This window comes from Dendrobium catenatum, unplaced genomic scaffold (genome assembly GCF_001605985.2).
Source record: "Dendrobium catenatum unplaced genomic scaffold, ASM160598v2 fragScaff_scaffold_948, whole genome shotgun sequence".
NCBI classification, from domain to species: domain Eukaryota; kingdom Viridiplantae; phylum Streptophyta; class Magnoliopsida; order Asparagales; family Orchidaceae; genus Dendrobium; species Dendrobium catenatum.
The window spans coordinates 31,661-44,426 of NW_021319410.1; the positions used below are offsets into that span (position 1 = coordinate 31,661).

General features: G+C 33.2%; 1 protein-coding gene and 1 long non-coding RNA gene across 2 annotated transcripts in view; both read right to left on the reverse strand.

The window, feature by feature from the left end:
* Positions 1 to 2,979: 2,979 nt before the first annotated feature.
* LOC114580326 lies at positions 2,980 to 4,597 on the reverse strand. Its single transcript, XR_003701687.1, has 2 exons — positions 3,602 to 4,597; positions 2,980 to 3,470 (listed from the first exon to the last, which is right to left on the reverse strand). It is a non-coding gene; the product is annotated as an uncharacterized LOC114580326 (long non-coding RNA).
* A 29-nt stretch (positions 4,598 to 4,626) lies between these two features.
* Positions 4,627 to 12,766, reverse strand: part of LOC110094291 — an 83,933-nt gene continuing 75,793 nt past the window's right edge. The window contains exons 7-8 of the mRNA XM_020819486.2: positions 4,918 to 5,125; positions 4,627 to 4,795 (exon numbers count right to left, since the gene is read on the reverse strand). The gene's annotated coding sequence lies outside the window, so the exon portion shown is untranslated. The remainder of the gene's footprint in view (positions 4,796 to 4,917; positions 5,126 to 12,766) is intronic.

The following is a 12,766-nucleotide window of genomic DNA, read 5'->3' on the forward strand; positions in this document are numbered from 1 at the left end:
GGCTACTTCTAACATCCTCTAATCAAGCTACAAGAAGTGCACACACATCAAGGTATTAATGATTACTACCCTTATGCTAGTTTAATCCTCCATTCATGGTAACCATCACCCAAGAAAACTCGTCCTTTACACGTAAAGTTCCATATGCTACATTTAAGGAATCGTCACCACATCTATAGGAACTACCCACATAGACTCATCCTAATTACTACACTTGGAAAACTCACCCAATATATTTACCCATGAAAACTCACTCTGTAATAGAGGGCCATGTTAGCAATAGAAATCCATATGGATGCCTACCAACCATATCATAATGGGTTAAAATAAAATTATACTTTTTACAGTTTTTGTGCTCTTTCTTATAGCCCGTTAAACCTCCTATAAATAAAACATAACATACTTTAAGGTTTTAGCATACTTTGAGCATTCATATCTCTCAATCCTCTAGTTCTTGCCTAGAATATTACTTTTTTAGTAAAATTCAGTGTCATATATAGATAATTTGGATCCAAGATTTAGAACTTTAAGAAACTGAATGCCAATAAACAATGCCAAATGGGATCTTAATATTGCCTAGGATGGGTTAACTAAGTTTCACCAATCTCAATGAAGTATGCTCAATAAATATTTATAGATAAATAGGACTAATTTGCCATTAAGATTAAGCCGCCAAAATAAATAATGAACTCACTAACTAGCTTAAAGTCCCCAATGCTAGTCCTAAGTACTCATCCGTAGGATTACTTGAATTCATCAAACTTATTCCCTCAATTCACCAAATGAACTTGTCCAACTTTCAAAGATATTTGTTAGCTCAAAGTAAATTCGTTAAAAACTAAATCAAGTCTAATCCTTAGAATTTGTTCTAATTTCTCTATGTATTTTGATAAAAACAAGCTAATTAAACAAACTCATTTTACAACAAGCATTTGTTAAACCTTATTTAAGGATATGAACAAGTTTAGTGAGAACAAGTCAAAGCTAAGATGAGCTCGACCATCAACCCAATAATAAGCTCAAGCTTATGCTCAAGTTTTACTAATATTTTAATCTCATAATCAACTCTCAATTGGATGACTAGTTCAAAATCAACTCATTATCTTTAATTCACTATTAAAATATTGCAATGAAGTTGAGTGAGAGCTCACTAGATTAGTGTAATCATTAATGCGGAAATCCTAACCAGAGCTTCTTAGACAAAGCATTAATGAGACTAATAATTTTTGATGAAGTAGAAGAGTGACATTCTAAAAATTAGCCCAAGCTAAACAAATATTAACATTCTTCTCACCAAATTACACTAAACCTTTTAACATCATGCCATAAACTTCATAACAAATATTTACATGTTTAAGTGGCCACAGGCCCACAACAAATTCTATTTACCAAACATTGCCATTGACAGGTCCCAAGCTATGTATGAGAAAAATAGAGGGTTTTTTTAGATGATCGATAGCCAACATAAAACTCGTCGAACAATTATGACATGAATTCCTTAATATAGTATGTTCATGCTAGGGCGTTCCATAAAAGAGACTGATTTTATAACTTGAATACAATAAGAAGTGTGTAAGAGCCACTATATCAATGCTCGAAAATAATGTTAAATAAGAAAGGATTCCCACATCATGGATGGATGTGATAAAATGAGCTAATCCATTATACTATAATTAGGATATAAACTTAAAATATATATTCTCTTATAGGCAAAGTATGAAATTAATAGATGTTTTGATAAATAAGAAGATAAATATTATATTCATTAGAAAAACTAAATGAGTTGCATAGAAGGCTAATGAGATCGATAGTTCAAAATTTAAAAAAAGTCACAATAGAAATGACGATGTTATTATATATAAGACAAAATTATAACATTGTACAAATTAATAAAATTAGATATAAAATTATAATTTATAACGCAAAATTAAAATTTATGTTCAAAATTTAAATTTTAGAATAGCAAAAAAATTAAAACAAAAGACACCTCTTCAAAAATAAATTTTAATGGAGATTTAAATGGACATTTTAGTAGAATAATAAAAGATTTTCATAACATTCATAATGGTTGAGTTTGGAACAACTAATTAAAAAGATAAAGCCATATTATATTTCACTCTAGGCTATGATTAACGAAAAAAATGAGCATCTCATTTCTTATAAGAATGAATATAACATATAGTAAAACTAACATTGATTATTTTCTTATAGAAAATAAATTAATTAAATTACAAAAATTATAAAATCATTCCGAATTAATTAATTTAAATTGTGCATGAAAAAACTAATTATTATGTAAAAAAAAAAGTGTTATTAAGAATGTTGCATGGTAATAAAAAGAAAAACTTTTGATAGTAAAAATATTTGATAATGATATCATATAACTAAACCTATATAGTATAATAAAGATTTGATTTTGTTGTAGCAAAATATAATTACCTAACCAACCAAAAAGCCACCTATCACCTTGGACCAAATGAATATGGGTTCACACGACACTAGCATTCCACTAAGGGGCTGTTTGATTGCCTGAAAAAGAAATGCAGTGTAAAGTAAATGTGATGTAAAGTAAATGTATTGTATTTAGAATACGTTGAGATTGTTTGGTTGTCTGCAAAATAAACACATAAGAAATATTTCGCTTGTTTGGTTAGATAGATCCAGAGTAAAGTAAAAGTTATTTTTTTTTAAAATAATTTGATAGAAATCATGAATACTCATGCAATCATTTGTTAGTATTTTCATCAAAACCTCTCGCATCGCTATTTTCAAATTTCAATATTTTTTTTACATTCATAAGACTCGAATTGAAGGGCTCTTAAGCATTATTTGGGATAAAATATTACTTGCTAAAGCTGCTTTTTAAAACAATTTTTTTTAAAAAAAATCTTTATACTATAAAATTGATTTATAAATAAATATAAATAATGTAAAAAAAAAAAATCTTAATTGAAAGCAAAAACTGTTAATATGAATAAATTACATGATTTCAAAAACAATTCTTTTTTTGCAACATATCTATCAAACGAAAGCCCAAAGATTATATAGTTACACAGACAAAAAAACAACAATAAATTAAAAAATTTAAAACAAACAAATGCGATAGCAAGCACCACAACAGCTAACACCCCCAAGCCTGACAGAATTAAATTAGTGTTGGCAAAAACAAAAGGCTGGACTTCAGATAGGAAATTAACAACTCCAGCATCATCTTTTTGGTTCTTCATTTGACAAACAAGCAACTACAATTTCAGTGAATGAGTCAACATGGTCTTTATTTATGAGGTGAATATTCTCCTCTCTCAACCGGTCAACCCCATCAGAACTTGTTCTTCAAGCTTCTGTGCTACCACAAACTGCATAAGATAGTCATCTCCATGAACCTCTTTAGATATCACCAGATTTTGGCATAGAGGACACACGATCAAGAAGCTGAAAAACTCTTCTGCTTGCACCTGCAGCTTTCATTGCTGTTGAAATACATCATATAAGTTTTCCCACGGATATTACCATCTTGCCACAATTCATTATTAACGGATGCTAAGAAAACTCCTTTATATTCAAAATTGAAGCAAGCAGATGCTGAAATCATTCTGAATACCTGGCAGAAATCCCGCTGCAGTGCCCCATTCCCTGCAATGGTGCCGACCTATTTCATCTTTTGCATGCATAAATCCTGCTCAATTTCACCATTCATGTTGATAAAATGCAGATCGAATGAAAGTCATCGGTTGCTCTTCGTCTCTTTCCTCCACAAAATTCCTGCTGCCAGACCTCTTCCAAATCCGAACCACTGCTTCCACTGATTGATCTAGCCGATTTCCATTTCAGTGTCCGAACTCATCCAACCCAGAAAGACGACCTGGGTTCGCCTTTCATCTTCTCCTTTTCGTCGTTGCTGTTCATTTTCGTTGATTCGCAGGGGGTGCATAGATTGCACCGTCGCTTCTCAGCTCCCTTGTCGTCGTTAGACTTCGTTCATTCGCATGAGAGCGACAGACCGCACGGATCTCTCCTTCCTTTCCTTCGTTGCTATTCGACTTTGGCTCCCTCTTGGCTGTTCGACTTCGCTCTTCGCAGGAGGGATGGCACGGGGCTGGTACTCGAGCGAAGAATTTCAAACCCGCTCATTTTGAGCGGCTTTCAAAGTCGCGAGATCCGCCTCACGTAATACACGCCTAATGCTTCGGAGGTTTTCCTTTTGTTCCACTCAAAATTAACCAAACAGCCAAATTTAGTAAATACATGTATTTATTTTACTTTACCCTCCTAATTCAGGCAACCAAACAGCCCCTAAATTTATTTGATTTTATGTTAACCTAATGCAGTATGATTTGATATAGATCTACCCCGCATCATAAGAAAGAGTGATTTATCATGCTGGTTTCCTCAGCGTTTCATCACGCAGTCAATTGACAGCACCTATATCTTAGATACGATTTTCAACCCCAAAAAATTCTGAACTGCTCCTCAAAAAAGCGTTTGATTTAATGATACAAAAATACATCAACATGGGAAAAAACAATTATTACGTCCTCCGACCGGATGCAGAGGAACATCCGGTCGTAGGCAAAATCCCGCCTATACCGAGGTGTACCGAGTTTTTCCAAAAAACTCGGTACACCTCGGTATAGGCGGGATTTTGCCTATGACTGGATGTTCCTTTGCATCCTTACACCGGACCAAATAAAAGTTCCAACATGGGACATGTTCTCTATGTACAATTTCGTGAAATTGGCTAATTTACACAGCGCCCATCAAACAAGATAACATCCGCCGAACTTCTATCCTCAACCTGAAAAAACGACAGAGGAATATACTAAATTGTATGCAGGTAATCTAACAGGAAATTTCTCAATTTTTTTAAACCAAAGCAAACATTTTGATACAAGCATGTTAATCCGGAAATTAACTCACATTTCATTTCCTTTGCAGTTGTTATATATGTAATGGCACTGTGCTCACAATAACGCAGTACTGATGGATGTACTTCTCACTTTCACCTAAATTATTTTAGGGATCCACTAAAGGACTGTTTGGTTTGATAAAAAAGATAGTGGCGGGTGACCGACATTGAGGGTAGTAGTTCAACGGCAACCGGCAGTTACGGCTGTTATTCAAACTCCTACAAAACGAGTATGTTGACATGAATAAAAAATTAAACAAGATAAAACATTGCCAAATGGCGCCAAGCTAAATGTTAAATAAAAACATGTTTAAATTATTATTAAAATATTGTAAAAGTTCAAATAATTTGGAAAAAAAAAACTACGGTAACACTAATATAAAATAATTAAAAGACTGAAATGAAATTCTTATGAAATTCATACAGTTATAATATGATATCTTGTTTAATAAAGATACACAAATTTATTGACTAATTAAGAAAAAAAATCTAAAATTCATTAAAAAGTACTAATCGAAGAAGCTTAGTTCAACTTTCAATAAAACAACTTTTTTCCTGTCATTTTATGTTTTCAGATATTTTAGAACTGCTTCGAAAATTAGGGTAAATGAAAGCCATTAAAAATGTCAAATGGGTAATTAATTTTCCTAGGATAACCAAGTTTCACCGATCTCAATTAACTGCGTTAAAAAAAAAAAGTCGGCAAATAAAAGTAATCAATTCTTTATTAAAATAATGCCACCAAAGAATACATTTTTTAAAATTGCGCAATAAGTGCCGCGCCTCAGCATAATTTCTCAAAGAAATGCCTCGAGGCGCACACATCGATCTTTGTTTGTGAGGCATACAAACCAACACGCCTCTCCTCTTTTTTGTGAGGTGTCCGTCTCAAATAACACTTCTTTTTAAATCATTTTTTTTAATCTTAAACCTAAGTCAAAATTGAAAGCAAAGGTTTTTATAACTTTACCAACTTGTACCCTAGGGAACTTCGGCATTCCATCCCTGCTGTTCTACTTCGCCTACTGGTAGAGTTTTGAACAATCACTGAAAGCTTCTTCACCTTCTTCGATGACACCCTTCCTATCAGATTGCACATCAAGACAGTTTGACAACGCCATTCCTATTGTATTAGAAGTAATGACGGGAGCTTTGCTCGCTACAACAGTAGCCATCTTTCTCCCTTTTCACATGCGTTGTCGCTGCTCGAAGACATTCACCTTCGAATGTATTCGACTTTGCCTGCTTGATCTAGTAGCTTCTTTGCCTCCTTCAGCTCAGCTATCCCTGTTGTTCGAGTTTAATTGCTTTCACGATGTAATAACTAAATACGTGGAGCTTGTGGGTTTATATTTGTTGTTAATATCTGATTGGGAAGCTAATTGTTGAGGTTTGAGATTTCGGATCGAACAACTGTGGTTCAGTAATTAGAAAGGAGGATGAGATATTTTGTAGTTGGTGTGTAGTTTAGATTTTATATTAAATATAATGGGTCATATTTATTTTGTATATGTAAATATAGTTTAATATTTAGATTAATTTTAATTGATTCAAATGAAGTTAATTTGGATCCAGTCCATCATATTATAAATGATTTTAAAAATTAGGCTTGGTCAATAAGTGATTTAGATTTTTGATGGATTACATTCATGATCTAATTAGGGCCTACCAAAGCTAAACTCTTGATTTTTTATACATGTTCATGTGGAAGGTGACTTAATGGAGTTTTGGATGTTTTCATTAGAGCAAATCAAGAAATATATTTAAAAAGGGTTGTTTGACATAATGCTATACTAAGAAGAGTGTTATCTTATAATATTATTACAGAGATAATAGGATTATCTTTCAGGTGCAGCATATTTGATTGAATGCTATATTAAATAATGTAATACTAAATGGTGACTGTCTTTTACTTTTTATGTTTTTAACTTCTTGCAAGGTTTTTGTAGAGGATGGTCAGAAGCAAAAGACAAAACCACGTCGAGTATAGTTGAAAGACCCATGTGAGAGGCAACTACAAGTTGTACGTGTATTTGAAATGTAGCTACTACGAGAAAGTGATCAAAGGTAGTATGACTAGGATGAAGGAGCACTTATCCGGATCACCCAAGAATGTCACACAATATGCCAAAGTGTCTGATACATTATGAGAAGAGATCAAAACATGCATGAATAAGTCAATAATGTCAAAGCACCTCGCACAAAGACAAATTAATGATAGTTTTGATGCGGGCTTCTACTACAGGAGCGAAGGCAGCAGTTGAGATTCATCTTCATCATTGCAATCCTTTAGGTATGCAAGGGGTCCCATGGATCATTACATGACACAAACATCAGAGGATAAAAAATAATGCAGGTCTTCTACCGCACAAAAGCTAACCCCAGAGAATGCTAGGGAGGCACGAATGCGATTATATATGGATATAAGCAGAATTTTCCATGAGAATGCTATCACATTTAATGTTGCAACCTCCCCTTCTTACTACAATATGAAGGGTTCAATTGAAGCATATGAGAGAGGGTTAAAACCTCCATTCATATATAATTTAAGGATAGACATTTTGAAGGAGCAGAGTAATACTGATAGAAGTATTGAGGAAATTAAAAAGATTTGGGCCCAAACAGGTGTTACAATCATGTTTGATAAATGGTTAGATGTGAATAGCATAAGTCTAATAAACATACTAATCAATAACCTATGACATTGTATTTTTAAAATCAATTGAGGCATCTGATCAGGTGAAAGATGCTCAATTTCTTTTTGGATTACTTGATAGTGTTGTTGAGGAGATTGGAGAGCACTTGGTAGCTCAAGCAGTAATAAATAATGCCAATGTTTATAGGTCAGCAGGGACAAACTTGTGAAAAAGAGAAAATATTTATATTGGACTCGATGTGCCACATATTACATACATCTCATCTTTGAGAAGCTTAGGGAGCTACCGTAGTACAAGAATACATTGTCAAAAACTAAAAAAAATAAGTAAATTTATTTATAATTATTCTTGAGTTTTAGTGCTTATGAGAAAATTCTCAAAGAAAAAAAATTACTTAGATATGTAACAATCAAATTTATTATAGCTTATTTAACTTTGTAGAGTATGTTGGAGGCTAAATAACTTTTAGAGTCCATGTTCACATCTACATAGTGGTTGAGTTATGTTTGGGCAAAAAAATCTAAGGGAAAAGGTGTCAAAAAGATTATTCTAAATGATAGAATTGGCAGATGTATGTTATCACATCCACTAAGCCACTAATACAGGTTCTAAAAATGGTGGATGCTGAGAAGAAGCCGCCTGTTATGGGCTTCATATACAATATTATAGATGAAGCAAAAGAAATCATTGTTTAAAATTGCGCAATATGAGGCTCGTCTTGCGGCCCGCCTCAACGCAATTCTAGTAAAATGAGGCTTACGCCTCCAGCTTTTTTATGAGGCTTGCGCGTTAGCTTGGCTGAGGCTTGTCTTGAGGCACGCCTCGCTAGCATGAGGCTTACGCCTCACCCTATTTGTATATATATATTTTTGTTAAAACTAAAATAAATCATGACTTCAAGCACATTTGAGTGCAACAACTTCCTCTCGATTGCCTCTACCTCCAGCCCACGGCCTTTGCCGCAGCTAACATCGTCATAGCCATCACTGACAATCGCTTGAAAGCTGCACACCACCACCTCATGTTTATGTTGATGAAAATATTTCTAAAAGATGAATATGATTGAAATAAATTAAAAAGAAACATATTGGAAGGCATTCGACTCTACCGAATGAGGCATGGGATACACCAATTTGTTATAGAGACAACTCAGATAAAGACCACCTTAGTGATGATAGTGCAGATGATTTCTAAGTTGTTAGCAATTATTTTAGTTTTCATTATGAATTCAAATGTAAAAGATTAGATAATTGAGAAAAAAGAAATTTTAAGTTGAAATTGATGTTATATGATACTTTTATACAATTTCTATATTTAATATTATTTTCTCTTATAATATTTCGATTGTAGGTCTATTTCACGGAGTTTATCACTTGTCACTTTATATCTTGTGTAATTTTTTGTTTCATATGTATGTCAATTTGTTAATTCATAATTCAATAGGAAGTTAATATATCATCATTTAACATATTATTTAGGTATTATATAAAATATCACTTTTGACATTTATTATCACTTTACGTAAATTTTGTTTTTATTTTGAGGCTTTTAAATACACAATTACGCAATTTTAAAAATTAAAAGAAATGTTTATCAATAACTTAGGAGGAGAAGAAAATAACTACAAACAAATTTAGAATATTATTGATGATAAGTGGGAGCTACAACTTTATTGGCACTTACATGCAGTAAGTTATTATCTGAACCCTCAATATTAATATATAGAAAATAGGTTAATAAATCTTGAAATAAAATTAAGGTTATATCTTTGCATAGATACTCATAACTGATTCAACTAAAATATCAAATGTAGACATGCAATTAGTATTATTTAGGAATAAAGATGATTTTTTTTAGCTTACAACAGGCAAATGACAATGTTTCCAAGCGATCTCTAATGGGGAGCTCGAATTGAATTGGTGCTTGCTTTCAATTGATGTGTTAATATACTTAAGTTTTCTTCGATATAAAAATAATGAAACGCTACTAAAATACACAAGTATATGCGTCGATTAAGTAATAAAAAATCAGAATAAAGTGTCGATCCCACAAAGAAGTATTTTGTTTAATTGTACTGACACTACTACTGCTTACTTCAAATGCACAATGCATCCTACTGAAAGTAAAAATGAATATTTTTGATTTTTTATCACTTAAAGAAAGCTTACAAGAAGATTTGATAATAATTAAAATAAATATTTTAGACTAATAAATGCAACAACATATGTTTCATGATGAGACTCTTACTCTTAGATGTAAACATTTGCATCACTAGAACTTTGTCGAGCTTGTAAAGGTGAAAAGACAGATTTATGATTTTCATAAAAAAATTTTACTATCTCCATAGAATCTAAAATATTCGAATATCATATATCTAGACATGCCAATATTTTATTTCAATACTCGTAATTGTTCCAACATTCTTCTGTCGAGACTATACATCACACTAGATATAGACTACATATATGACCATTATATACATTAAATGAAGAACGATGGATATTGAAAACATCTATATATTTATTAAAGGCGCAAGAGTCAATATTAGTACTTGATATGCTTTTATAATATTATTAGCCCAAAACTAGAAAATTAGCTGGTCATGAAATATACAAGCAAACTCATTTTCGTTCATTCATTCAAAGAAGAGTTATAAGAAAAGTAATAAAAAATTTGTCAATGAGAACGATCAATTGATCTTCTCCATATTCCTTTCTCCAACAATAGAGTTACTCTCGCAAGACAGGCTAAGATCTCCTAATACAAGTATATTGCATTTCTCTAATCTCCCTTATACTTTAATCTAAGGGGGCAGTAAAAAACAGACTAAGAATTACAAATTTTGGCTCAAGTGACAGAACTCCTTAAATAATAGAACTGTAAAACAATTTAAAGAAAATACAGGTATTATAGTGCATCCGCGGGAATATTTTGATAATATTTAACACTGGTTAATTGTATGGGCAATTGTCATTTGAATATAGCGCTCTATTTGGAAGTTCGTACAAGACTTATGTCCGCCTGTATTCAAGTTGCAGATCCGGTGGCATGGCATCATACTATGGTCATTTTCCCGTTTCATGCAGGTAGACTGTCCTGTACTACTTGTTGCTTTTTACAAGTGGATTAATGTGCACTAATAAATCTCCTGCTTTTGTTTGTTGATAACTACATTCACCATATTCTTTATATCTCTTTTTGCAAGCAGGTTACTTTGTATGCAAATTTTCTAGCATTATCTGTAGGCACTTATGTTTGCTATCGTCCCTCCACATTTTCTCGTAGGCAGCATTTAGTGTATATGATGGACCTCTATATAGCAACCCGTAAGTGCTTGTATGCTTGATTAACATTGGTTGTAAGGGGCACCTTTATAATCACCGTGGGTCAAATCCCTCTATTTGTAGATGACATGTGTATTGGATTGACATTGCTTGGTTGTCTATAATTGAGATGTTATATTCACCCAAATACTTTCTCTATGAACGTCAACTGGAAAACTATTATATTTGCTTGTGTATTGAGCTAATGACAAGTCTCTTATAATTGCCTGTAGGAACTTATATTTGTCATTAATTTCTTTCCATACATTGATTGTGAGAGCACCTTTGTAAGCAGTGGCGGATTTAGGGGGGGGGGCTAGGGGGGCACATGCAAATCAATAAGTGCTTTCAGTCAATATCTATTCATCGTAGCCCTTTTTAGTCAATCAATATTATCAGTTCAATCAATCGTGTCGTCTAATCCGTATCGTCTACTCAATTCATTGTATCCATATCATCAATCAAATCAATAGGGTGTCTGTATCAATTAATAGCAATCAATAGCGTCAATTAATTCAATAAGGGACTCGTGTCAGAACGTACTCTTGCAAACAATCAATCCAATTATGTTCAATGACACTACGACGGATTCAATAATGACGACGTACGATGCTACAGTAGGGAAAGCATCTCAATAAATAAAGCACTTTCCAGTCAATTATATCAATCAGCTCAAGTCCCAATAAAACAATCGAATCCAGTACGGCGAAAAATCAATTGGAAAATCAATCACTAGAATGAAATCATCAGGCCAATAGAAATCAAAGAAATCAATTCTACAATAATCAAATCCATACGGCATTCAATCAATCCATCGATAAACGGCACGACGAGTCAATGTACGGCACGACGAATCAATGTATCAGTATATCAATAACCTATCAGGATCTGTCTATCAATAATATTCATATGTCAATATCATATCTATATCAATGTCGATATCGGTATCCATCAATCGATACAATCTATATTCATGTCGCTGTCGATATCTATCAATACACAGAATCCATATCAATATCGGTGCCGGTGAATCAATACAATCTATATCAATATCAGTGTCAATCTCTATGACTCAATACGCATGATCCATATCAAATATTAGTGCCGGTATCTATGAATCAATCAAGTCGATAAAATCAATCGGAAAAGCAATACGATAAATCAATAAATCCGTCAAATCGATCAATCAATCAAATCCAGTCTAACTATCAAGTCGATCAAATCAATCGGAAGACAATACGATAATCTACAGTAGCAAGTCGAATCAATGCATAAATCAATGGTATCAATGAATCTATGAATCTATGCCGTCCATGTCCATATCAATATCAATATCAATGATCAATAATCAAGTAGTATCCATGATCAAATGAAATCAATGAAGCCGTACGATACAGTAAATCCGTGATTCCATGCACATCAGGAAATCCATACGATGCAATCATTCCATGGTCTTACTAGACAAGCACAAACGCTGGCTATGTTGCTGTTGTAGAATCCGTATTGCTGTGTAGATAGTCATACGTTGGCTCCATTAATAAGAGTCGTCACTCTTTTGCCCGTCGGCCGCCGTCGGTGTATAAACTCCTTAATAACTCCCTCCATGATCCATGATCCATGATCTATGATTTAAAGGAAAGCCCGTCGGCCCACCATCCTGTACAGGTCAAGTCTATCTCCAACCAACGTTCAACCATGTTCCCACTTGTCTTTCAGTAGCAATCAGTCAATGCAATAATCGATGCAATAATCAATAATAAAGAAATCTAAAACGATCATATCAATAGTCATGCACATATCAATTCAATCTATCAATTTCAACCAAATCAGAAATCGTACGAAAATCGGGCAGAGTAACGGCAGTCGGTCACATTTACACA